Source organism: Sprattus sprattus, assembly GCF_963457725.1.
Source record: "Sprattus sprattus genome assembly, chromosome: 1".
Lineage (NCBI taxonomy): Eukaryota > Metazoa > Chordata > Actinopteri > Clupeiformes > Clupeidae > Sprattus > Sprattus sprattus.
In genome coordinates, this window is record NC_137920.1 from 51,266,072 (window position 1) to 51,280,988 (window position 14,917).

At 41.1% G+C, this 14,917-nt stretch overlaps 1 protein-coding gene across 2 annotated transcripts in view; it reads right to left on the reverse strand.

Moving 5' to 3' along the window:
* mtmr4 (myotubularin related protein 4) overlaps positions 1 to 14,917 on the reverse strand; it is a 66,481-nt gene that overhangs the window by 19,261 nt on the left and 32,303 nt on the right. The window lies entirely within an intron of this gene.

Consider the following 14,917-nt stretch of genomic DNA (forward strand, 5'->3'; position numbering starts at 1 on the left):
AAGAAGAAAATAAGAAAGGAAAGAAGAGTGGAAGAAGGAAAGAAGAGTGAACAAGAGTGGCTCTGGATGAAGAGATAAAGAGAGAGTTAAAAAATATTGAAAAAAGGAGATAAAAATGGAGTGAAGAAGAGAGATTGAGTGTGAGAGAAAGTTGACAGAGAGAAAGATGGAGAGAAAAAAAAATAGAGAATGGATGGTGTCTTAATGTTCCTAGTTACAGTTAAATTGAGAGGGACAGAGAGAGAAGAGGTTCTTTGGATTTGGCACAGGTGTCAGTGAAGCATACTAAGGCAGAAGGCAGTAACTTCTATGTTAAAGCTCAGTGGTATGATAACAATGGAATAATGACCCTATTAATTAATCAGTAGTAATACTATTTCATTTATCACAATTACCAATACAATGATTATCACACACACACACACACACACCATTGAATGATCACATTAAGCACATAAAACAATGAACTTGAATTGTCATATGAAACACATAAAACATCTATGTCAGTCCATTGGGGGGTGTGTGTGTGTGTGTGTGTGTGTGTGTGTGTGTGTGTGTGTGTGTGTGTGTGTGTGTGTGTGTGTGTGTGTGTGTGTGTGTGTGTGTGTGTGAGAGAGAGAGAGAGAGAGAGAGAGAGAGAGAACGATAGAGAATGAGGCCCATTTTCCCCCTCCACATGCCCCCGCTCGCCAAGCGAAGTTACCCGATTTAGATGCACCTTTTTCGGACTAGCCACAGGCACTGGGTGGGGGAATAGCCCGATAGCTTAGCATATCTGCCATGCAATTCTAATGGTAATGCTACCTAGCTTGGTATGCTAACTGTCAGTAGCCTATACATCGTGAAATCAACCAAAATACTGATGTCACTGGCTTTAATTACAGTGCATGAAATGCCCTGTATTGTTATTCCTAGGCTTCTTCTTCTTCTTCTTCTTATTCTTGTTACCTTTTTCTGCGATTAATTCAGCCCGAACCGCTTAACGTAGAAACTTCATTCAAACTTTGTCGCGTAGGTCTTGTAAAGGACACTTATGCTATGTATTTTTCACGTTTCTAAACTTTATACTTTTTAAGATATTAAATAAAAACGAATCGAAATTTTCCCATTGACTTACATTGGGCCATTATGACATCATAATAGGGTCTTTAAACTGGCTTGCACCTGTGCTTCACTGACAGCTGCGCCAAATCAAAGGAACCTCTCCTCTGTCCCTCTCAATTTAACTGTAACTAGGAACATTAAGACACCTTCCATTCTCTACTTTTTTTCTCTCCATCTCTCCATCTTTCTCTCTATCCCTCTCAGTCTACTTTCTCTCACACTCAATCTCTCTTCTTCACTCCATTTGTATCTCCTTTTTTCAATATTTTCACTCTCTTTTTCTCTTTCACTCTTCTTTCCTTCTTCCACTCATCTTTCCTTCTTCCACTATTCTTTCCTTCTTTCACTTTTCTTTCCTTTCTTCACTCTCCTTTCTTCTTTCCTTCTTTCACTCTTCTTTCCTTTTCTTCTTTCCTTCTTCAACTATTATTTCCTTCTTTCACTCTTCTTTCTTTTCTTCTTCCACTCTTCTTTCCTTTCTTCACTCTTCTTTCTTTTCTTCTTTCCTTCTTTCACTCTTCTTTCCTTCATCCTCTCTTCTCTCCTTTCTTCACTCTTCTATCCTTTCTTCTTTCCTTCTTCCACTCTTCTTTCTTTTCTTCTTCCTTTCCTAACTTTTGCATTTCATGCACTGGTATTTCCTTCAGGAAATGCATTTTCTAGTTTGATAATGGCATGTTAGTAGTACATTTAATATCAGTACATTTGTTTAATTACTGCTGATATTTTACAAATACGTCAAAAACTCATTTTTGACCAAACTTGAAGTTACGGTCTTTTGCCTTAGCACGGCAGAGTAAAGCACAGGTGCAAGCCAGTTTAAAGACCCTATTATGATGTCATAATGGCCCAATGTAAGTCAATGGGAGAAATTTATATTCGTTTTTCTTTAATATCTTAAAAAGTATAAAGTTTAGAAAAGTGAAAAATACATAGCATAAGTGTCGTTTACAAGACCTACGCGACAAAGTTTGAATGAAGTTTCTACGTTAAGTGGTTCGGGCTGAATTAATCGCAGAAAAAGGTAACAAGAATAAGAAGAAGAAGAAGAAGAAGAAGAAGCCTAGGAATAACAATACAGGGCATTTCATGCACTGTAATTAGACGATATTTAAAAAAAAAATGTGATTGGAATTCTCAGTTATACCTTCTTGGAGATTACAATAATGGGCACAATGTTTAAGGAAAACACTTCTTTATTGTCTTTAAACAAAAATAAGAAATATTGAACTCTTGTAACAAAGTGCTCCATGCATCCATGAGAATTATTGCACACCAACAGCAGTTCTTATTGCCTTATTACAGTGCATGAAATGCCCTGTATTGTTATTCCTAGGCTTCTTCTTCTTCTTATTACAGTGCATGAAATGCCCTGTATTGTTATTCCTAGGCTTCTTCTTCTTCTTCTTATTCTTGTTACCTTTTTCTGCGATTAATTCAGCCCGAACCGCTTAACGTAGAAACTTCATTCAAACTTTGTCGCGTAGGTCTTGTAAACGACACTTATGCTATGTATTTTTCACTTTTCTAAACTTTATACTTTTTAAGATATTAAAGAAAAACGAATATAAATGTCTCCCATTGACTTACATTGGGCCATTATGACATCATAATAGGGTCTTTAAACTGGCTTGCACCTGTGCTTCACTGACAGCTGCACCAAATCAAAGGAACCTCTACTCTCTCTGTCCCTCTCAATTTAACTGTAACTAGGAACATTAAGACACCATCCATTCTCTACTTTTTTTTCTCTCCATCTCTCCATCTTTCTCTCTCAGTCAACTTTCTCTCACACTCAATATCTCTTCTTCAATCCATTTTTATCTCCTTTTTTCAATATTTTCACTCTCTCTTTATCTCTTCATCCAGAGCCACTCTTGTTCACTATTCTTTCCTTCTTCCACTCTTCTTTCCTTTCTTATTTTCTTCTTTCACTCTTCTTTCTTTTCTTATTTCCTTCTTCCACTCTTCTTTCCTTCCTTCACTCTTCTTTCCTTTCTTCTTTCATTATTTCACTCTTCTTTCTTTTCTTCTTTCCTCCTTCCACTCTTCTTTCCTTTCTTCACTCTTCTTTCTTTTCTTTTTTCCTTCTTTCACTCTTCTTTCCTTTCTTCTTTCCTTCTTCTGCTCTTCTCTCCTTTCTTCACTCTTCTTTCCTTTTGTCTTTCCTTCTTCCACTCTTCTTTCCTTTCTTCTTTCCTTCTTTCACTCTTCTTTCTTTTCTTCTTCCTTTCTTAACCTTTGCATTTCATGCACTGGTATTTCCTTCAGGAAATGCATTTTCTAGTTCTTGTTACCTTTTTCTGCGATTAATTCAGCCCGAACCGCTTAACGTAGAAACTTCATTCAAACTTTGTCGCGTAGGTCTTGTAAACGACACATATGCTATGTATTTTTCACTTTTCTAAACTTTATACTTTTTAAGATATTAAATAAAAACGAATCGAAATGTTCCCATTGACTTACATTGTAAGAACTGTAACTACACTGTAAAAAAAAAAAAGCAACTTGTATTTGTTGGCCTAAAATAGTACTTTATGTTGGTAAAACTTGAAAATATAAATTAGTGACATTTTAGGCAATAATGTAAGTTAGCACAACAAAGCAAGAAAGTTGTATGATCCAAAACGATTTGGTGAGTTGTTAATACTTAAGTCCTTAAGTTGGGGTTCAATACGAGGGACAACAGTTCTGCTAACTCTTATTTCTGTGTTGTGAATTGCGGGGAAAAGCCCTCTTTGTTGTGAAATGCGGGAAAAGCCAACTGTCCGTTGGCACTTTACAGTTGAAGTCTCATTCTGGCTGTGCTGCTGCCTCTTGCTGGAGTCCAAACAGGTACGTTTTAAATCAACCTTTAATTAAATTAAAATGATGCGCGAATTTTATTCTGAGTTGTGTTGTGCAGTAGGCCTATGTTGTACGTCGTTTAATGGAGAAAGCGACCTAGACATTTACACAAAGCTTTTCAGTCATTAGAGAAAGCTAGCATCAGTCAGGCAACCTATTCAAACAGGACAGGCATGTTATCTTCTGACTGTTGGTATTGTGTTAAAGTAACACAATGCAACAATTATACTTCAGGATTATGGTTAGGATAATCAGTTTAACCTAAAAATAATAGCTTGAAAAAAATTGGGGCGCTACAATGACTTTTAATATGGAGAATTGCATCCGCGCAATTGTTATGCAGGGTCTATAGGCACATAACTTTGCTCTGTAGTTTTGCCGCCCAACTTTCCACTGTCTGCTGAACTAGTAAGCTTATTTGCCATCTTGCTTTGTCTTGTGTTGCACTTGCTTGACTGTGTAAGGACAGTTGTTGAGTAACTAGTTTGTAATAATGTCAAAGTCAGCACATTTCAAGAGATTTCGTCAGTTTTAGCTGATAGCATATAGCTAGCGTATAGCTATTGATCCGTTGTGCTGCTTTAATTCGTGTTTGCCAGCTTGCTACAGATACAAAAAAGACATTAGGGTATTAATGCTAACTCAAAATTGTGGTTGCAAAATTAGCTGACATTTTATGCCATCTTTCAGAAGTGTAGTGTTACTACACAGTGGTAGTCATGCTCCGTCTCTGCTCCAGGTAGCAGGTGAGCAGGCTGGTTTAGTAGGGACAGAGAGAGCGCGGGGCCAGCGACAGGTTGCTGCTCGGTTCTACAGTCAGTGTGCTGCCTGCCCCACCAGTGGCGGCTGCTGATCTTTCAAAGAGGGGGAGCTCATTTTTTGCGTACATCATACAAATATTAGCATTGTCTGCCATCGTGTGTAGTTTGTTACCTGGCTAGTTCACACTTACGACCAGTGGCGATTTCTTTAAAGCTTGGCTTCCCCTAATAGGTGGTGGGCCGAGGTGCGATTTCGTGCATTTTAACGTTCCCTGGATATGGAGAAGCCATGTTTTTGTAAATATGTTCTACGTTTGTATTCACGTTTAGACAAAAATTGTTGCCACTTGCAGTTATTCCTTATTAAGTTGTTATCGATAACTTTATTCCCGAGGCAAATGGAGAGGGCAGCTACACTTTGGGTCCGATAATCGTGACGTTTTGTCGTTGTTATCCAATCGCGTTCTTGGAATTGCTCCAGTGAAGTTAATGAGCAGTCCAACAACACTGTTTACATCTTTGTCCATGTAGTGTGAATTGTGGAATATATGGGTCATTTTTAGACGTTTTTGATTCAGTTTTCAAATCGAGGTGATATAGCGGCTTTTTCTTGTTAAACAAAGGGTATTTTAATCTTAAAAACAAAAAGACATTGCTCTGTGGGGAGCCTTTTCATAATGTTGTCAGACACTGATAATGATATGAGCCTGTCAGTGACACAAAAAGCACCTCCAGTGGATATACCTTCACAGTGAGCAATCGTAATCGTAGCAATCATTTTGGATATTGAAAAGGACAGCTGCCTGCATGTTTACTCTACTTCTTATATGTCAATTACATCTTGTAATGTTTCATGCAACTCTTGTTTCAGACATCTGACATCTCTGCACATAGACAAACTGCAGCTTTAAAGGGCCTTCCCTTGTATCTCCGTGAGAGTCAGGAGAAGCTCTTCAGGAACTGTCTTGTGAGTGGCTATGAATAGAAATTGTAAATATGTTATTATACTTTATTTATAGTGCTGTATTTAACGTTGTCTTCAACCATAACCTCTCTGTCCTCCTGGTTCCCTAACCATGTCCAGAGTGTCTTCTGTAGTTTCACTGTCCTGCCCTTGACTTGATGTAGCCTAATTGATGTCATATGATGGGTGTATGAGGGTTACATTTTTGATTGTGGTGTATGGGATGGAAATAGTTAATATGTCAAACTCATAATTAATTCTATTTGGAAAAAAAATGTTTATACAATATTTTGAGTTATTTTAGATTAAGAGCTTATTCTGATTCACAGTATTTTAATTACTAATGTCTTGCAATTCATGTATTGGTGTTTTCTGTCTGTCAACACAAGGACACTGACCCAGAAGAGGGACAGACGAAAGGCCTCATTGTGGGTATCCTCACTGTGTTGGAGGATGATAGCAGAGCAGTCTCTAAAAGTGTCAGGAATGTTGCTCTTGTGTTGGAAGAAGAGATTGTCCTCCAAGATCTCCCTTACCTGCCAACTGCATTTGCCTACCTTGTTGGACTGATCTATACATTAAACCTTAGTTACCCAAAGGATTTGAAATACACCTTTGAAACTGTCCAAAAGGTCATAATGGAACTGGGGTCGGACCTCTCTGCAACGGTCAGATCCCTAAAAAACAAACTTCTTCAGTGAAGTAAAGTGTTGGATCTGGAATTGTTCCCTTCTGTCCATCAAACACCATGTTAATTAATCAACTGTTGTGTATTCTCGATCTCCCACTTTACATTTATTTTGAATCTTATTTTATTTAGTTTTTTCTGAAACATTTTTTTTTTGGTTGGTTTTTCTGAAACATGTTACATGGTCTCGATAGTTTGCATTTACTTGCCCCTTTTGGAAGGGATTTGATACAGTATAAATAAAACAAATGTTTTGAATTTATATGTTGCGTCTGTAATTATCTATACATTTGATTAGAAGTTCCTGGTTATAAATTATAAAGTTGAGTTACATTATAAACTATTGCAGTGTGCGATTTTAAATTCCTCTTAAATTATTCTGCTATACTAACTAAACCCATTTAAAGTGAATTCTGTATAAGAACTCATTACAATGTAAAATTATAAATTACTACAATTTACAGGACAGTTAGCTGAAGTGAGGATTAAAAGTTATTACAACGTTAAATAATAAGTTAGTACAATTTAGGGGAGAGTTAGCAGAAGTAAGGATTAAAAGTTATTACAATGTTAAATAATAAGTAAGTACAACTTAGGGGAGAGTTAGCACAAGTAAGGATTAAATGTTATTACAATGTTAAATAATAAGTAAGTACAACTTAGGGGAGGGTTGGCAAAAGTAAGGATTAAATGTTATTACAATTATGAGTTAGTAGAACTAACTCTTGAGTTGACCAAACTCAGAATTCAGAGTTGAGCAAACTCAAAAGCAAAACTTAAAATATTGAGTTTAATTGCCCAACTTAAAATTTTACTGAAGTTTGTTGCCTTAAAATTTTACTGAAGTTTGTTGCCTTAAAATTTTACTGAAGTTTGTTGCCTTAAAATTTTACTGAAGTTTGTTGCCTTAAAATTTTGAGTTCACCCAACTGTTTTTTTTTTTACAGTGTAGGAACATTTAAGACACCTTCCATTCTCTACTTTTTTTCTCTCCCTCTCTCCATCTTTCTCTCTATCCCTCTCAGTCTACTTTCTCTCACACTCAATCTCTCTTCTTCACTCCATTTGTATCTCCTTTAATATTTTCACTCTTTCACTCTTCTTTCCTTCTTCCACTCTTCTTTCCTTCTTTCACTTTTCTTTCCTTTCTTCACTCTCCTTTCTTCTTTCCTTCTTTCACTCTTCTTTCCTTTTCTTCTTTCCTTCAACTATTATTTCCTTCTTACACTCTTCTTTCCTTTCTTCACTCTTCTTTCTTTTCTTCTTCCACTCCTCTTTCCTTTCTTCACTCTTCTTTCTTTTCTTCTTTCCTTCTTTCACTCTTCTTTCCTTCATCCTCTCTTCTCTCCTTTCTTCACTCTTCTATCCTTTCTTCTTTCCTTCTTCCACTCTTCTTTCCTTTCTTCTTTCCTTCTTTCACTCTTCTTTCTTTTCTTCTTCCTTTCCTAACTTTTGCATTTCATGCACTGGTATTTCCTTCAGGAAATGCATTTTCTAGTTAAACTTAAAATTCTGTCTAGGATTGTACAAAAATGCAAATACATGAGCATGAGAGCATGGATCGGGTCCGACAGAATAGTAACCGAGCCCGGACCGAGACAGCCCGACGGAATCAATTTCTCAACTGTTCATAGTACTAATGCCACATTGACGTACGTTTTTTATGAATAGCCTGGCTTTATTAAACTGGGGCATCAACAGTTAAATGCTCTCGCTCACAAACAAGCGCTGTTAAACGCACAAGCGTACACAATAAGGCCAATAAGCATATTTAAATTAAATGATTCACATTGCAAGAACGTTTAGTAAAATGGTGCGGCTCCTTTAAGGAGCACGTACAGGGAGGGACAACGGTGATGCATAGTTTGGATGTAGCAACAAACATCTATATGCTGTGAAAGTGTTAACCAGTATGTGAGTAACGTGAGTTTTATTAAAGCATAGTGTGTGTAATGTGTAGCTATTTCATTCCGTTTGCTAACCTTTCCTGCTGTCTGTATTTACTAACCAGCAGCAGACGTAAAGGAAGGGAATTAACCCTGAAGTTAATAACATGCAATCTACTTCGGCCGTGGAGCATTTTACTCCCCTGCAATATTCAACCACGTTCAGCGACAGACAGCAGGAGAGGTTAACAAACGGAATGAAATAGCTACACATTACACACGCTATGTTTTAATAAAACTTACGTTTTATGCTACACCAACGGAGGCACAACAGACATCACCATGCGCTGCTAACCTGTTGCAAAGTGGATGCGAGAAGTCATGTCACGTGTTCACGTAGGCCCACTAGTCGTGTGAGTGCCGTGCTGTGGGGAGCGCTGCTGCGCCGTAGGCTATATTAAGAACATGATGTGAACAGTTTCCCCGTGCGTGTCATTGTTTTTGGCGAAGTCATTTAAATACTCGATAATGTAATTTTGCACATCGTTTGAACAACAATGACGATATTATCGCAGACGATATATATCGCCCACCCCTATTCTACATTTAGTTTGGAATCGGATTCAGCTTACCTTTACAAGTTAATAAAGAACCTCAATACTCTTCACAAAGACAGACAGATTAAAGGATCAAATATAACACAATAATGAATAGGATATCACAAATGGGTTATATACCACATGAAGGTGAAGGAAGTGTGCTTGTGCAATAATATGATAGAGGGTGCCCTGAGTGCTTTCACATACAAAGAAGTAAGTCTTGCTGACAGCCAAGGGGATAACCCTTTAAATAACAGTCGCATTTGCAAACAGTCAAGTAATAACAAGTATTGGCCATGGGGCAGAAGAGTAAATTCTTGTCCTCCCCATAGAATAACCTTTAAAAAGGTTCCACCTAGAACCATTTGAGAGGAATCTCTGAGCCTCTTTTCTTTGAAGCCTTTCTAAACACTTCAGGCTCTCAGCATCCAAACCCAATGTTTTGCCAGGAAACAGTTCCACACAGAACCCTATAAAAGTTTTTTTTGAGGTCCAAAGTGCCCTTTGGTGGCAGAAATGATTTTTAATAGCACCTATCAGTGTGGGACTGGGATTAAGGACCTTTTAAAGAACATGAATGTTTGGTTTTGGTCTGATAAGTATAATAACTGCTACAAAACAACAGGATACACAATATGGACATGCTGATTGTCTATGGGTAAGAAAAAAACAATGAAGACTTCAGTTCACTGGAATCGGTTGCACAGACAGGAGCTCAAGAGCTACAAACCTCCACGTTGATGTCAGCAAATGATGACAAAGTAGATAAGGTGAAATAAATATGAAAGACTTGAACTCAACCAGCTTTAGGCAGACTGCTTAAGTGTCCCTTTGTCTCATATAAGCAAGTTGTGCGGTCTGTGTGCGTGTGCTGATGCCTGTGGCGTGTGAAGATGGGGGCGACATGATGAGCTATAATGGCCGTTTGAAGCCGTCCATTAACTTCGCTCTGTAACAAAACTGCTTTTTCTGTGGTGACAATTTTTCTAAATGTTCTATAGTTCTGCATCATCAAGGGAGATGAGCGTTAATTAAAACGCTATTAACATTAAATCATTTTATTTCACTTTGGGTAAATAAAATTCAGGAGCTCTAACAGGAATTTATGGTGATGTGCTCTACCCCCCCAGCGAACTTACACAGGAGCATGACAAGTTCATGGTGTCCAATACTTTACTGCATGTAGCTAAAGGTGCATTACAGCCAAGATAGTGTCCCTCTCTGCCTCAAATCAAACAGAAAAAAAACGTCTCTCTGTGTGGCCGACAAGAGTGAGCCTGAGCGGTCAGTGCATAGCAACCAGTCACCAGACCAGCCCACAGACAAGAGAGAGACAGAGCAGTCAGCACGTTCCACGTTAACGTGGGAGGGCAGATCCAGCCAAGTGGACAAGCGCCCGCCAAGTGGACAAGAACAAGAACAAGGACGTGTGCGGAGTGGAAGGAAATCTAGGGAGCTTGGGGAAGGAATGACTAAGCGGCACCATAACGATTCTGCCCACCGGCCCACCTACAACATTTCCACCATTATCCGGCGTGAACAGGAGCCAACAGCCACATTTCACTTTACCAGATGAAATAAGAGAGGCGCGGGAGTGCCGGGACAGGTCCACAGAGACGGCTCCTTGGATCGATACGGGCTGCCCGTGCCAAATATCGCCGACGCAACCCCCTGTGCAGCCCTCCTCTGGCTCAAGGCTCCCACCCTTCCATTGTGGGATTAAAAACTTAGGTTTTATTAGCGTCCTTATCAGCTCCATGACTCAGACACCAGTGAGCCAGGAAAAAAAGGAAAAAGGGCATGGAGAGATTAAAAAAAGTCCTGGCCTCGTCTCCATCTACCCTGCTGCTCATCCTTCACAGAAAATGTCAATTTAGCTGTTTGGCAAAGCAGAGGTTTGTGTGTGTGTGTGTGTCTAAATGCAGGAGGAGAAAACTTGTGGAGCACACTGCAGTGAACCTCCACACACACACACACAATGAGACATCACTTCTTGGGTTGACACTAGGTTGGCAGCATCCTCCCCCCCCCCCCCCCCCCCCATCACCAATCTCCTGGGAAACGAAAAGGGACAGACACACCAACACACCAAACGGTAATCAGTCCTCCTCATTACAACTCCAGCTCAAGGGGAGGTACACACCCCGGGCCGATGAAAGGTTAAACAAAGAGCAAACTAAACAACGACTTCCCCTTCCTATTCATCAAGCCGATTCGCCTCATTTGCATGTAATATCCGGCTGGATGGAGACATATTATAAATGACAGCAATTCAGAGGATATGGCCTTGTTCTGCAGAGGGACCAGGGGAGCATGACTTGCACCTCACATGAAGATGATGATGGGCAAAGAAAAACAGACAGTAATGGAGGAAACCCAAACCTATAAAAAGCCTGACCTCCAGGGAAGGCAGCAGGCAGGCAGGCGGGGAGGCAGCCTGTGTCTGACTCACGCAGAGGGACCATGACATCCACAAATAACAGATCCCATAGACTCACCACGCCCTGGAGCACACTACAGAGATGGGCTACTGCGGAAGAGTTGCTGGGAACAGACAAGACACTTAAGACACTGACATGGTCCTAAGACAATCCTGGTATTTCTCATGTGATCAGGTTGTCTGTAGGAGACAGTGATGTCCTACTACCTAACCTTAGTCCAGCTCTCCTTGCTATAGTTGGACAGGGAGAGGAGAGGAGAGAGCAGTGAGCTATGTCCTGGCTGGAGCTGCAGCTTAGACAGGCTGGGCTGAGCTGATCTGTTGCTCCTGCAGAGAGTGTCTGAGGGGCCATGCTGGGTCGGTCGGTCAGTCGGTCGGTCGGTCGGTCGGTCGGTGTGTGTGTTTGTGTGTGTGTGTGTGTGTGTTTGTGTCTCTCTGTGTGTGTGTGTTTGTGCCTCTGTGTGTGTGTGTGTGTGTGTGTGTGTGTGTGTGTGTGTGTGTCTGTCTGTGTGTGTGTGTGTGTGTGTGTGTCTCTCTCTCTGCGGTGTGTGTGTGTGTGTGTGTGTGTGTGTGTGTGTGTGTGTGTGTCTCTCTCTCTCTGCGGTGTGTGTGTGTGTGTGTGTGTTGGTGTATGTTTGTGTATGCTGTCTCTGAATTGAAATAAGTGCATGAGTCACTCCGACTCGGCAAGAGCAGCAGAGGAAATGGTCACGTTTTCTCTCTCTGTACGACTGCTGGCTGTGCGGATGACACCACATGACATAACATAACAGCAGTCGAGAAGAGACCAGAAAGGGAGAGAGGGAGGGAAAGAGGAAAGAGACAGAAACATAGAAACATAGAAACCCTAACCCGAAAGAAAGAAAGAAAGAAAGAAAGAGAAAGAAAGAAGAATGGAGACAGAGACATATAGAGAGAGAGAGAGAGAGAGAGAGAGAGAGAGAGAGAGAGCATGAGAGAGCAAGCAAGCAAGAGAGAGAGAAAGCGGACGTCTTGAGAAGGCTCGTGACCTTGGGCAGCTTCCTCTGACGGCAAGCACTGAGAGGCGGACTAAAGCCACGTGGGCAGGAGGGCAAAGACTGAAGCACTGTTTGTGTAGCCAAGTGGCCCTAGTTAAGCCTCAACTCCCACTGGTAGCACATAGAACAGAAAAAGTAATATATAGTATACTATATATAATGTTCTACACCCCTAAACAGTGTATTATTGGTTGGTAAAAAGTAGCCTATGCAAAACATGTTAAAACAGCACGCAGGCAGGCATACATACCCAAATATAATGACCTAAAAAGGTTAGCATAAAACCAAGAAGGGTTATGTATGAAACAAAACAAATTATGCATATATAGAAAGGCTATTTGCATGGAGACCTATGATCCTGCTGGAAAAGTATAGAAAACTTTCTAAAACAAGGACATCCTGCAGTCCATGCAGGCATCCCCAATAGGGCACGAGGAGATGCGGAAATAATAAGTTCAAAGAAACCCAAATCTGCCCAGTGAACATCTAATTGGGGTAGGTTGTTGTTGTTGTTGTTGTGGCGGTGGTTGGGGAGCGTTAACAAAAAGGTTAAATCAAGCTTAAGACTGAAATCTTGGTGACAAACAACAGCGCATCTGGAACTAACAGTGCAGTACACACACAGTGCAGAATCAAACATGACACACACACACCTTTGAGAAGCAGGGTGATTTCAGAGCGACTGAAGAGTAGACATTAGGCATATTTTCATGTCCCAGTTTCCAGCCTCCCCTAATGAGGCACCTGAAGCACTGCACTGCACTAACGCACACACACGCACACACACACACACACACACACTACTCTCCCTGACAAGAACATTATCTGTAATGGCTCACGTCAGACAAGCTCCAAACCACTGGCATGTCCAATCAGTGTGAATGACCAGTGTTGCTCCCCTGCAGACCTCTCCAGCGCCTGAAATGACCCTACGCCAGACAAACACTCCGCTTCAAGGGGCGACTCCTCATATGCCCTCATGAACAGACTGCCATGGGCCAGATCCACAGCCAGGTGCAGAATGCAGATTCTAAATAACTAGGGGAAATCTGCTAATAATACAGGAGTGTGTTATCATGTATATTAGGAGCATGATATGTATTTATAGGATTAAGTGCTATCGCCTGCCTCTCTCAACCACAAGACTGACTCAAAGTGTACAGCATTCCTGCATCTTTATTTGATGAGGATTGGGAACAGTCATGGTTAATTCAACTGTTACTTCTGCTTATTGCCTGCTTCTTTTCCTCAGACACTTATCGGCACCAGCAGGCGGTCAGCTTTATCAGCTGAGGCCAAAAGACGACTTCAACTTGCCCAAAACAAAAAAACAAAAAAGTTCCATAAATCATGGGAAAAGGAAGGTTTGAAGACTGGTTTGATAACTTGCTAAAAAGAGGGAAATCTCTAACATGGTTTCAGACGGTGTGTACACACTCGAGACATTCAATCTGGGGCCTAATGTTGAAGCAGTAATCAGATAAGGATTCACCAGAGGGCCTGTGCCTGATAAAAGCCTCAGAGCTACCTCTGCCTCTGGCGGCTCATATAAATTACTCAGGCAGCTCATTTAGACGCCCAAAAGGCCCTGCCGCTGAGGTCCTCGTGTCACAGAAGAAAAAAACCCAAAGCTCTGTTTCAGTCTGATGAGCGCCTGCCGCTTTATCTCCTTTATTCCCAGTGCGTCCCGCATTATTAGGGCCAAATACTGATAGTGTCGAGCTCGCTTCAGATAGTCTTTGTGAACATTTTTCACTTAAATAAGCTTTTGGTGTCCTGTAGTTCTCTCGAGTGGACAGCTCTGAGGGGAGTGTGTGTGGTTAGTCCCTTGCAGGGCTCGCTCTCCTGTGCACGCTTGCAGACCTGACTTTACATGAGCTGCCCTTTTGCTCCACTGACACGCCCTCCTGAATCCCGGCGAGATCAGACTTTTTCATTTCATGCTGGACCACACGGACCCGCTAACGAACTCCAGAGCTCCCTAGTCACCACCCCTGAATTACCACGGCTTAACGATGCGATCGCTGTCTGTCCGGGCTCCGAGAGCGCGTCCCCCTTTCTATGACCGGGCATCTAATCTTCACCTAGCCTAATTGGCTGAGCGGCTAAAGCCCCCATGGGCATGCGGCTATGAGGAAAAGGCATCTCTATGGCGGCTACGTGGGAGAGAGGTGTGACTGCGGCTTCTTTGAAAGTAACAATCATTGGCTCCAGTTCCACTTCTACAGACTTCACTTAAAGATGCAGGCCGCAATTGTGGTGAAAAGCTGTTGATATTTGAGTTCATCAACCAATCAAATGACTCCCCTCCCTTCCGTTCTCCTGAAGCAACATATTGATTAGCTGGAGTTATTTATAGCAATTCGCTGACTTGGACAAAAAGTGTATTGGATTAGAATTGCGGACGGCACATTAAAGAGCTCCTTCTGACACCCCTCCCCCTTCATCCTGAAAGTCTGCAGACAGAATTCGGTGTGATGCCCTGCATGAGGGTACTTGTAAGTGTGAAAGCGCAAGCTATCTCAACTATGAACAAATATTTTGGAAGACAGCACATCCCCCCTTAGAGTATATATGTCTCTCCTTTGGCATGTGTGTAGATGTGGTCA